General features: G+C 41.3%; 1 long non-coding RNA gene across 1 annotated transcript in view; it reads left to right on the top strand.

Moving 5' to 3' along the window:
* The first annotated feature begins 109 nt into the window (after positions 1-109).
* The window catches only part of LOC131420505 (uncharacterized), a 127562-nt gene continuing 114853 nt past the window's right edge, over positions 110-12818 (top strand). Inside the window, exons 1-2 of the long non-coding RNA XR_009223548.1 lie at positions 110-141; positions 4825-4969. This is a non-coding gene — a long non-coding RNA (uncharacterized LOC131420505). The remainder of the gene's footprint in view (positions 142-4824; positions 4970-12818) is intronic.

Genomic DNA, 12818 nt, shown 5'->3' with positions numbered 1-12818 from the left:
CTGCGCCTCTTCAGACCGAGCGCTCCCATTGGCTCATGCCTGGAGCCAGGGTTACTATTGGTGGCGGGCTGGCTGCGCGCGAAGGTCCAGGCAGGCGCGGCCTCCCGGGCCCCCGGCCGCAGTGGCGGTGTCCCCACTTGGGTGAGTGTTGGGGCGTCAGCCTGTGTGTGTGTGTGGCGCTCTTGAGGCTTACAGCTTCGCTCTCCCCGGGGACAGGAGTTTGCGGGTTCTGGGTTCGGAGCAGAGGTGTGGGAGTCTCGCCGCGTTTAGGTGCGCAGTCCGCGAGCCCCGGATGGGCGGGCGACGCAGGAAGACCCCCCGCGGCTCCCAGCGGGTGGCTGAGGGAGTTCCAGGCGCCGAACTAGTCCTTGTTTAAGTGCCCCTGCCCTGCTGTGGCGGGAGCTGCGGCACCAGCGCCGCGCGCCCTCGCCATCTGCTGCTTCCCTAAAGGGAAGAGGGCAGAGGCGCTGGCGCCATCCGGAGGTCAGACGTGACCCTTGGCCACCCAGGTGTGAGTTGTGAAGGGGAGGACTCAACAGACGGCGGGGCCAACGTGTTTAGTTCCAGAAGGAGCGTGGCGCTCGCTCTGGGCTGGGTGACCTTCCTACAAAAGATGAAAGGAGCGCTTCTGTCATCTGCGACTGTAGTTTAATTCAAATTAGGTGTAACCCATGTACGGCAGACAACTTGTTAATGCCTTTGGCTTGCAAACCGTACGAGGAGCCTTCAAAAAGGGACAGCGATGGGGTGGGCTGTATGTGTGTGTGTAAACCTTTTGAAGACACTGATTTTATTTCAAGTACAATATGTTATAGTTATTTAAATTTTAGCATTTCATGTAAGTAGATAAAAACTAAAGTATGAGTTCATTAAAAAATATAAAAGCAATAGCATAAAAGACAGATTTTTGGTAATTAAAATCAAACAGATTAAGAGGAACTTTTTCATGTAGAGTGAGGAATCTTTATTAAAAATAAAATATATTAAATATCCAGATTTCATGAGTATTCTCTATTTTTTTGTATTCACATACATTTTTGTGTAATTCAGTATTGTAGGAAATGGTTGCAAATACGCATTTCCTACTTTTAATGTTGTAAGCACAGTGATGTTCCTGGAAGTTACTTTAAATAGAGAATGATTTAAAATCCAACGTTTTGTGGCAAGTTGTATTTGAATGGAAGACACTCAATTCCAGTGATTTGAGTAGAAGCATTAGGTGGAAATGTCTTATGTGACAGGAGATATAGTGAAGAGAGATGCAATAGCAGATGGCTTTACATAAGAACATAGTGAAGGTCAAAGATAGTTTTTAATCTTTTTTTTTTTCGAATCTCTGACAACCGGCAAAAAGATAAGATTCTATACTTGACAATGAGCAGTTGATTCCTGAATAATCACCTTAAGGTAAATGGAGACATGACCAGGTCAGGTTTAAACTAACTTGATTGCATTGGACCATAGAAGAACACATCTGTGAGCAACAAAATGCTTTCAGGTATGCTAAAAGTCAACCCAATGAGAAATGAGTGAATGCAAGATGTCGCATTTTATAAGCTTATTTGTAATTTTTAGAAAGCTGGAGAAAGAAATGCCTTTGCAACCAAGAAGACAGAAAAGAAAATACGTTAGGGGATTTAAAGGATAGATTTTCTGAATTATTTAAAACTAGTATGCTGAAATGTGGTTTCAGGGTACTGGGTTGCCATCTATAGCTGTCTGTACGTATATCATGCCCGAGATTTGTTTCCAAAATCAATATGTGTATTCTTGCCTTGAATTGGTACTTTGGGACTTCGTGATATTCATATTGGCCAATATTCTCATCATTAAGTGAGCAAAAAAAATAGCTTTGCCTTGAGGGTTTTTTTTTTTTTTGACAGAACTCATTTTATTAAATCTTCATTATCTCATTTAATCTTTATCACAACCTATTTTACAGATAAGGGAAATGAAGCTTACGTTGCACAGCTAGCTAGAAATGTTCCCACAGCCTCGCTCTCGACATGCCGTATGTCATCTTTAAAACACTGTCATCTGATGTAGGAAGTGTCCAGAAATTCAGTTTGAATCCTTTATAACCGGAATCAATGAATGTTTTACAGGACAATGATGATATGAGCTGAAAAGTCAATGCGTTCCCAGGCTTTTTCAGCTGGAACCAGAGTTAAATTAGTTAAATTAATCTTTGGCTTGTTATATACTTGAAATTATTTGAATTCTGGTAAATCCTTATAAGGCTGGATTCAGTTTAGTCTAGTCTGGCTTGGTCTTATTAAACACAAAGATGTGTATATGAGGGTGAGTCTAGAGTGGCCCATCTGTGGTCTTGAGGACTCTAGAGAGCAAGGTATGATAGGGACTGTTGAAAATTTCAAGACTCTAGAGAGGAAGGTATGATAGGGACTGTTGAAAATTTCAAGACTATCTATGCACTGCCAGAGAATCACCCAATTCCCAAGTTAGGACCTAAAAAATTTTCGAGTCTCCTAGCATCCCTTGGGATTGATCACGTGACCATGATGTAGTTTAGTCCATTTTCAAACTCTTTTCACATGTAGCAGGCTGGATTCCTGGGAGTTTGGGTCAGGCAGGGTGCAGGGGTGGGGCTGGGTTGGCATGAAGCTGCTCTGTTGATGGTAGAACCAAGGATCATCAGAAAGAGAGAAATAGAGGAGCAAAATCAAAATAGAATGCCAGGCACATTATCATCTGAAAGAGCAAGGCTGAGGCAGAATCCCAATAGATACAAGGCAGCAGAATGAAACCAAACTAGAACAAAAAGTTTGAGATAGAATAAAGGAGGTGGTGAAGGAACAAGACCTTGAGTGACTGGAGCCTGGATATAAGCATTTTTAAAAAGTTAATTTTGCTTTTTACATAGGTAATATGCTCAGATGTTCAAAGATAAAAACTGTATAAGTAGGAGTCTTTATATTTAGAAGTCTTAGTCCCACCTCATTTCTGTACACTCCTGTCCTCCCAGAGGTAATGACAGAGGTATATTTATCGTGATGCTCACTGGCACGAGTTCTTTCCAAGACCTGTACTGAATTCTGTCTTCTTTTTCTTAAAGTGGCCACCCCAAATCCTGTGAGTTTCAGAACCCACAAAATCTGGATCTGTACTTTGTAACTGGATCTGTACTTTGTAACTATTTACTTTAGTTTCTTGTATACTTCCAGTGTTTCTTTTTATAAGTATAAACACCCAGGAATGGATATATTCTTATTTTCCTCCTCTTCTTAAGCTAAAGATTTTTTTCTGTATCTTATGGGTTTTTTTTTTAAATAATATACTCTGGAGGTCTTTCCACAGCAGTCCAAAGAGAGCTTTCTCATTTTTTTTTTCTTTTCTGCTGCATGGTAGACATACATATTTAACCAATTGTTCTATTGATGGACAATTGGATTGTTTTCTATAAAGAATGCTTCAATGAAGAACTTGTGCTAAGTGATTTTGTAGGTGGGGTCCAGGTATTTTTCAGACGATGTCACTGCTTTGATTACAGTGGGGAGGTGGTCAGTGGGGACTCTGAGCTGGCCAGGACAGTGTCAGAACCAGACCAGCCTCTAGGAGATGGGCGATTGGCTGACTGCTCAATTTGCTCTTTCTGTGGTTGGAAAACTTAGAGCACCTTAGCTCTTATCCATTTCCTCCAACAGGAAGACAACAATGGGGCCTCCATCCCATTCTTTGGTTCTCTTGGGAATTTGGCAAAGAATCCGTGGGAGACCTTAGCTAGAACTGTACTTCTCCAGGCCGGGCAACATGGGAATCCCAATGTTAGGCTAACATGGAGAATGTGTTTGTGTGCATGTGCATTTGAACTTTTAAGGTTTTTTCCTGGGAACACTACCATCAAATTTTGATTTCCCTACGATTTATATTATTTAAAAGTACGTTATGTGAAACCATCTTTGAGATTATGGTTCAGACCTGTAACCAGATGACTGGAGTGTGGGCCTATGGTAAGTAGCAGGTACAGAGCACAACCCACACCAGCTGTAGGATAGTGGCAAGCGCTCCAGTAGGGAAACAAACGAATGCAAATGAGATGCACTTGGCCAAGGAACATAGATGAAAATGTCATTCACTTGTAAATGAGTTTTCTGTGTTTGATGTAAACAGAATGACATGTATTTTGCAGGAAGACCTCTATGACCTTAGCATAGTTGTTGAATTCATTACATGGGGTTGCACATGTTTCTGACATTTTATCATTATTGGTGTATCTCATGATCTAACAATCTCTAGGTTTTTAATTTATTTAGAAGCATTTTCACAATTTTCTGTCCTAGGAGAGGGTCTGAGAGTTAAGGTGAGATGCTCAATCACTGAAAGGTTGAATGCCCTGGAATAAAACTTGAATCTGGCATCTTGCACTCAGATAAGGGAACAGCTGATCTGAGAAAGCTCAGGATCAAGAGGAAGAAGATCAACTTCTCAGCTTTGCCTTTCATTGCTAGCCGTGGTCCCTAGCCTAGGCATTTGCTCAAACGTTAGACTTAGATGATTGCTAGGTGGTGCTGCTTTCTGAGCCTTATTCATCTTTCAACCCCCATTTAAAATCTCCCCTCTTCTCTGTAGCCTTCTCTGACTGTCCCAGCCCAAGGTGGTCTCTTCCTCCTCTGAACTTCCACAGTGGGTGGTCTGTGATACTTACTGTCACTGATTTTGTCAAATGCATATATTGGGCATGGACTATGCCATTTGCTTTTAAAAATATCCCTAGGATAATACCTTATAAATAGATAGTCAACAAATATTTGAGAATTAATTGATTAAACACTCGATTTTTTCATTCTTCTGAACGCTATGAAGCACTGAGAGCCTGCTGTATGCCAGACACTGCACTGGCTGGGAACACAGGACGATTACTATTGTCTCAAGCTGCTCATGGTCCAGTGGAGGAGGCAAACACAGGAACAGAAATTGATGACTCAACGTGCTGGGTATAATAATGGAGGTAAGCACAGAGGAAAGGTACTTCTTCAGTCAGAGAAAGAAAAGGGTAAGGGTAGGGAAGGAGTTATATGGGGAAAGGCTTCCCAGAGGAGATGACACTTGAACTGAGTCTTAAAAGATGGATAGGAGTCATATAGGTCAAAGGTAAAGAGAGATGGAAGGACATTTCCAACAGACAGGACAGCATGAGAGAAGGGACTGAGTGGCGAAGCAGCATAGATGTACATGAGAAATTCCAGGCGGTACAGTGCTGCTGGTGGGCAGAGCGACAGGCAGGCAGTATTGCTGAGAGATGAGGATCCCTCTGTGAGGAAGTGTGGTGCCGTGGCTAGGAGGGTATGTGGGCTTTGGGGTTAGGCAGAGCCAAGTTTGCATCCTGGCTCTGCATCTTCCTAGCTGTGGGAACTTGGTCAAATAACATAACCTCGATATGCCTCAGTGTACTCATCTGTAAAATGGGAACAACAATGGCATTGTATTTAAAGGATTCTTGTGAGCATTAATTGAAGTAATGTTTGCAATGTGCTCAGCACAGGGTAAACATTCAAAGCATGTTGGCTAATTGTTTTTGAGAGACTGGATAGTTGTGCAGGGGCCATAAAGGGAGTCTCTGAAAGATTTAAGCCAGCACTGACAGGCGGTTTGCATTGCGAGAGGACTGTTTTGTAGGCAGGAAGACCAGGTAGGAGGCAGTTGCATTCAGCATTTCAGGGGACAAATGATGAGGGACAGTGGTAATAGGGATGGAGAGGAGAGGACAGAGTTAAATATCTAGGAGGTGACACTGATAGGATGTTGTGACTGGGTAGGGGAGGGTGAGAGAGAGTAAGGAGTCAAGTGTGTTAGTGACAGGACAGTTACAAAGTGGCCAGTAGTATCACACTGCGTTGATGGGCTGTTGGCAAATGTACTTTAGGTCAGGATGATCTTAGAGGTGTTCTGTCTTGTTGAGAAATACAGCCTAAAAAAGAGAAAAAAAGACTGATAAATTTGAATGTATGAATTAACTAAAGATAACAATTGTAGTCTAAGAAAAATATTAGTTTTGCCAATAACAGAAGGTGATAGCAATATATAAATAGCTCATTAAAATTTATGAGAAAGCTCCATGATTCTGAAAACTAAATGGCAAGCGATAAGAATTAACCAAGTTGCTGGTCAACAAAGATGTGCAAACATGTTTTTTCTCATAGAAATCAAAGATATGCACATTAAAATACCCTTAAATATAAAAATTAGATAAAAAGCTAAGAAAATGTTAGTAACATTCTGAAGTTGATGGAAGTACATTTTACTGATGTCACTAAAATCATTTGTCCAGCAGTGTGGAAAACTTTTGCCAGGGCTATATATATATGTGCTCAGAACTCATATTTCTGAGGGTTTATTCTAGAGAAACAATTTAACAATTTAACAAAAGCATAAAGTTATATGCACATGGTTTTTCACTGCAGCACTAAACTCTAGAGAAAAAAACAATGAAATATTCAAAATTAAGGTATGGTTATTTAGGGAGCATCAATATTATGAGATAATGTAAAAAATAATTATTAAGATACAACAGTGGAAAACTCTGAAAATATTAAGTGAGAAAAACTGAATAAAAATGTTTCCCCATTATGATTGCAGTTACTTAAGAATATATATTTGTTTAGATAAAGACTAGGAAGTAATACGCAAAATATGAAAGTAGTTGTGCTGGGTTTGTGCATATGCTCACGTGCGCTACATTGCCTTTTTAAATTTTACTTAGCAAGTCTACTTCTGTGACATTATTTAGTAATTGTTAACATTTTGGCATTTGTCATTGCTGAAGTATTTTAAAGTACTTTATAGTTATCATGACATATTACCCCTTAATAGTTTAGTCTGCCTCAAGAACATTCTCCTCCATAACTGTAATATCATAATGATATCAAGCAAAATGAATAATTCCTCAATATCTAGTACCAAGTCCACATTCAAATTTTCCTAACTTACATTGTCTTTATAAAAATGAAATAACTTGATAAATCTGCCCAGTCCAGTGGGATTGTACACTGCTGGGTGGAGAGTGACCGGATCCCAGCCCCTGGTGCCATGGTGGGGAGTGTCCCCAGGCTGGCTGGCTCAGAGGGATCAGCCGTCAGCCCTCTGGGCCTCTCGGTGTGGAGCCTAGGAGGAGGACAGCTGGCTCGGAGATGGTTGGCTCCATCTGCAAGAGGAGCTGCCTCTTGTTTCCTGCCCTCTGCTCCTGGGAGCCGGGGGCACAGGCTCGTAGACCCTTGCAGCCAGCTGGCAAGGAGGGGGTGGGAAACCAGGCAGCAGGTCTGTGCTCTCGGGGTGAGGAACTTCGGAGTGTTGCCTTTGTCAAGCCAGTTGTGGAAGGTCCCAAGATTTCACACAACCCTCCCTCCTCTGCTTGGAGCTGCCAGCTCCTAAACACCTGGCTGAGTGGCTGACTTACCTTCTCTAGGATTTGTGCAAAGAACTGTCCCTTCTTTCGATGAGCTGGATCTTCTGAATTAAGTCAGACCTTAAAAAAACGACGATGAGGGATGTGACTACCTAATACTTATCAAGGCTGTCCTGTAACTTTTGTAAAAAAAAGCCAAAACCCAAACCCAAATGAACAAACAAACAAAAAAACCCACCAAAGAACATTTTACTATGGAAGTTTTCTAAAATTCCCCAAAGTAGAGAGAATGGTAAAATGACCCTCCTGATGTTTTAGCAATCTTGTTTCATTGGCTTTTGCTTAGTATTTGAACGTAAATTCCAAGCATTGTATCAGTTCACCTGTTAATACTTTACACCTGACAATTGAGTTTTATTTCCTAATGTCATCTAATACCCACTCCGTGTTGAAATTTCTCCAATTGTCCTAAAGATGTCTTTTTAGAGTTGAATTTGTTTGAACTGGGATCTAAACAAGATCCACTCATTGCATCGATTCATGTTTCTAAAGCTCTTTTGCATTTATAATAGTTTCCCCCCCCACCGCCCACTTTTATTTGTTGAAGAAACCAGGTCATTTGTCCTTTATAACTTCCCACATTCTGAATCTGCCTTCTGCCTGATTGTTTCCCCCTCGTGTTATTTAACACATTTCTCTACCCCTCATATTTTCTGCAAACTGGTAGTTACATTTAGAGGATTGATTAGATTAGGGTCCTTGTTTTTATGTGGGGGAGGGGGCAAAATTACTTCATAGGTGATGCCACATACTTATTGTATTGCATCACGATGTGTGTAATGTGTGCATGTCCCACTTTTAGTGGTGCTAAGATCGACTATTGGATTCAGGTGTAGTCATCATCTTTTCAACTAATGTTTTTGGCAGCCACTGATGAAACTTGCTAAGATCCGTTCTTTCATTAGGGATGCAAAATAGTGGTTTTCTAAGTCTACTATTTGTTCTGCATTTGTTATTTCTTCTGTTACCTTTTAAACCTCGGGTCTCTGCAGCTGGTGGCATTAGCCAGTTCACACACCCTTAGCCCGGGCTGTGGCTAAGTTCTTGGCACAGCTGTAACTTGGCTGCTGAAATTCTGACACTGCTTTGAGAGAGAGCCTGGAACCAGGGTTTCAGAGGGAGATTTCCTCCCTTCCTCCTTTCTCCCTGAAAGCTGTAAACTTTCAAAGTAACAACAATTATAAACAGTGTCAGCTTTATGCCCTGGCATAATTTTGATGTTTGTGTGGTATGATTTGAGAAGAGATGAAAGGTCGGCCTGAGGAAATATTTTCCTCTTCCAGCTATAGTGTCTGACACCCCCAACAGTGCCATTCTCCCTTAAGGGAGACTTGTGCAGACTCGTGAATCGTAACCGGGTTAAGGTATGATGTTACCTGGGAGCGAGGATGGGAGGAGCAAAGACCTGCACATTAATGAACATATTAGCAGGAATTTGTTGATCTTATTGTTACCTGCTTACCACTTGCTTTCTCTATAGCTGGGTCTGGAACACATAGCTGGAAATGGAACACAGGACTGTTAGCTTGGATGCGGGAAGGAGGTTCCCATGGTACAGATAATGTGCATACCTGGAACTTGATTCAGATTTTTATGTGAGGATCTCCAAGAATGAAGACTATAGAGAGAGTAGAAGACAGAGAAAGAAAAATGTTGAAAGGTCTGAGAAAACAAATTACTGCTTTATACTTTTGTTGAGGGTGACTCTGCTTAAGCCCTCAAAGTAGCCTAGAAAGTAAAAACGGGATTCTGTTACCTGCTCTTTTCTTTTCTACCCTGTTGCCCGGGGGCATGAAACTATGGGATTCTAGGTTCTGTGGGAGATTTCCTTACAGGCCAGCAGTAATGAAGAGCAAGAAGTTTGAGGTGGAATTTAAGCAGGATGGAGGGCTTGAAAGAATATGTGAGAAATAGGAGGAATCACTTTTTTAAAGGAGAAAGATGGCAGATTGAGTCCTTTTGCCGTAGAAGAAAGTTCAGTTTGCTGTTTTAGAGAAACAGACCACTTTGCCTTTCTACCTACTCAACAACCAGTTATAATAAAGAAGTTTCAGTATTTTTATGTTTATGATAATTTCAGAAACAGTAGCCCATTTATTCCTAATAATGTTACTGAAAAATACCAGTAATTATATAATGACTGCAGAAATCACATTTTTAAGTAAATGAAGAGGGAAATGATTTTTTCTTATTATATGTCCCCAGTTTATACGTAATTACCAGCTATAAAAGACCCTTCCTGGTATGCCTAATAACCACCTTTTGTCCTTGCATGAAAAGTCGAGGTTTTTTTATTCAAGGTTTTGTTCTGCTCAGCTTATGTCTGGCTGGTTGGGGAGATAGAGGCAGCTGTCTTATGACAGGTCTCTCAGGCCTTCCTCAGACCAGGGAGCATATTGCTCTGGAAACCAGCTGGCCATGTTCTTCCCTTGTCAGACCCAGTGCAAGCAAACAGAATTGGGGCAAATGAGTGGAAATCTGCCAGTACAGGGAGAAGTGGCTCCTGATCAAAAACCGTGGTCATTTTAAGCCAACAATTTCTAATTACCTGCAACTCTTCTGTTTGGTAGATAATAACGCACGATATATAAACACATATGTTTTTTTTCCCATTGAGTTTGGCTTTATTGGTTATTTCCTCCTTTATGAAACATACTTTGAAAACAAGGCAGGAAATTGAGAATAAAATAAAACAGAACTTTCTTTTCCTATTTAGTGATGGCATCAGGTGGTTACATGTCTACTGTCTATACATGGCAAGAGCAATAATAATTAGAATAATAATTTTCCTTTTATTTATTTATTTATTTTTTTGTGAGGAAGATCAGCCCTGAGCTAACATCCATGCCAATCCTCCTCTTTTTGCTGAGGAAGACCAGCTCTGAGCTAACATCCATTGTCAATCCTCCTCCTTTTTTCTTCCCCAAAGCCCCAGTAGATAGTTGAATGTCATAGTTGCACATCCTTCTAGTTGCTGTATGTGGGACGTGGCCTCAGCATGGCTGGAGAAGCGGTGCGTCAGTGCGCGCCCGGGATCCGAACCCGGGCCGCCAGTAGCGGAGCGCACGCACTTAACCGCTAAGCCACAGCGCCGGCCCTAATTTTCCTTTTAGCTAAAAATAAACTTTCAGCTTTTTTTTGTTTCATAGATTTATCTCTCTATAGCTAGATAGCTAACATAGTTTATTTTTGCATTTAGTATGCTCAGATATCATATACCATAGTATCTTTTTTTTTTTTCAAATTTTATTTATTTTTCCCCCCAAAGCCCCAGGAGATAGTTGTAGGTCATAGCTGCACTTCCTCATAGTATCTTTATTAAATTCTTTCTAATATTTTCTTTCACATGAAGTAATATTGATATGTGGGATAATATATAGACTACAATATCTTTGCATATATGTATATAATATTACTTATAACAATAAAAAGCATGGGTACAGTCTTACATTCATTCACTTGTGGGTTCTTTTGTTCATTCATTCATTCACTCATCATGACACATTTGTTGAGGGCGTGGTCAATGCCAGGCACTGTGCAGTGATAAAAGCTACAAAGACATGGATGGTCAAAAGATGATGTTGGCTCCTGAGTGGAGAAAGTATTGTGGAGTGAGGCTGTTAAGCAGTATACAGTTTGGGAGAGGACTCAGTCAGGTAAACAAGGATTTCAGAAATACAAAGTCCCTGGGAGTGCAAAAGAAGGAGTGACTAACCAATTTTCAACTCAGTGATGATGTTGAATTATTATCAGAGTAAGGTGAGGGAGGCTTTCTTTTGTTCCATGTGTGTCAAATGGCCAGACAAGTGGATCCCAGAGTTTCAGCATGCTGTGTAGACAATGCTTGGGAGCCAGGGCAGGCACACATATACCTGCTTCACGTGAAATGAGTAGGTGGCCCAGAGAGGGGAACTGTAGCTCCACTTGGTCTCTTATGGCCTTGGACACATTGTGATGTCACTGAGCCACCTCATCACTGGAGCAGGGGTGGGACTGGGTTTACAAGTGGGAGGATGAATGGGGCGGATGGGGGTGCAGGGGAACTGAGGCATGGACTGTAATTGCTAATGCTGTTACCTCTGCTTGGAATGCTTTTTCTTTCCTCAGTATGGAAGAAAGGTCTAGCTCAAATGTCATCTTTTTGGTGAAGGCTTCCTGGATTTTCCTTGTGGTAGTAATTGTTGCCAATGCATTACATACATATCTATATTATAGTATTTATAACATGCCTTAAATCTTTGTTTGTGAATCTGTCATCTTTACTAAAATGTAAGCTCTGCTAGGACTGAAACTCTATATTATTTTTTATATTTGCCGTGCCACTCATAGCAACAGGAAGATAGAAGGCAATTAATACTTAATTTTTATATGAAATTAATGAATCGGTATGTGGTTATTTTAGCAAGGTTTTTTCTACTGGGTTCTAACCCTTTTGTTTTTGTTATTTCACTTATTTAACAAATAATAATAATAGCAAACAGCGTGCCAGGCACTGTTCTAAGCCCTTCATACACTTTGATCTTCATAATTATCCTATGAATTAGGTAATATTATTCTCCACTTTACTGACGAGAAGACACAGTGAGCCATAAATTTGTGTTTGTTTCCAATCTGCATTCATTCAACAAACACTTTTTGAGTGCCTACTTTTTGCCAGGCAACATTTTAGGGCTAGTGAGTACAGTGGTGAACCAAGTCCCTGCTCTCACAGAGCTTACGTTCTGGTGGCAGAAGACAAACGCAAACAACTGAGTAAATAAGCATGATACCAGGGCTGAGTGCTATGCAGGTAAAATTGATGATGTGACAGGGAGGGACTGGGGAGCTTCTGTGGATCTGATTGTCAGAGGGGCCTTTCTGAGGAAGTGATGTTTAAGATGAGGTCTGAATGAGCAGGGGAGCCAGGCATCGGATATCAAGGGTAAGTCCTTTGGGGCAAAGGCAAAGCTAATGCAAATGCTTTATGCCAGCAATGAGTCTGGTGCTCTCAAGAGAGAAAGGCCAGTGTGATGAGAGGAGGAGTGGGATAAGCTGAGGCACCTGAGGTAGGCAGAGGTGAAGTCAGTTAGGGCTCTATAAGTCAAGAAGGCAAGGATAATGACTTCAGTTCTAATGCTGGTAGGAAGCCATTAGAAGGTTTTAGGCAGGGCAATGATGTTTTAAAAAGATCATGTTGGCTCCCGGGTGGAGAAGGTATTGCAGAGTGAGGCAAGAGTGGAATCAGAAAGGCCATCTGAGAAGTGATGGGGGCATTCATGGGAGAGATGATGGTGGCTTGGACTCTAGTGTTAGCAATGGAGGTGGTGACAAGTGGTTGGATGCTGGCGTACGCTTTGGAGACAGGGTCTGAAGCAGTTGCAGATGGATTTCATGTTGGCGATGAAAGAAGGAGATG

Source organism: Diceros bicornis, chromosome 23, assembly GCF_020826845.1.
Source record: "Diceros bicornis minor isolate mBicDic1 chromosome 23, mDicBic1.mat.cur, whole genome shotgun sequence".
Taxonomy (NCBI): domain Eukaryota; kingdom Metazoa; phylum Chordata; class Mammalia; order Perissodactyla; family Rhinocerotidae; genus Diceros; species Diceros bicornis.
This window is presented reverse-complemented; position numbering and strand designations above follow the sequence as displayed.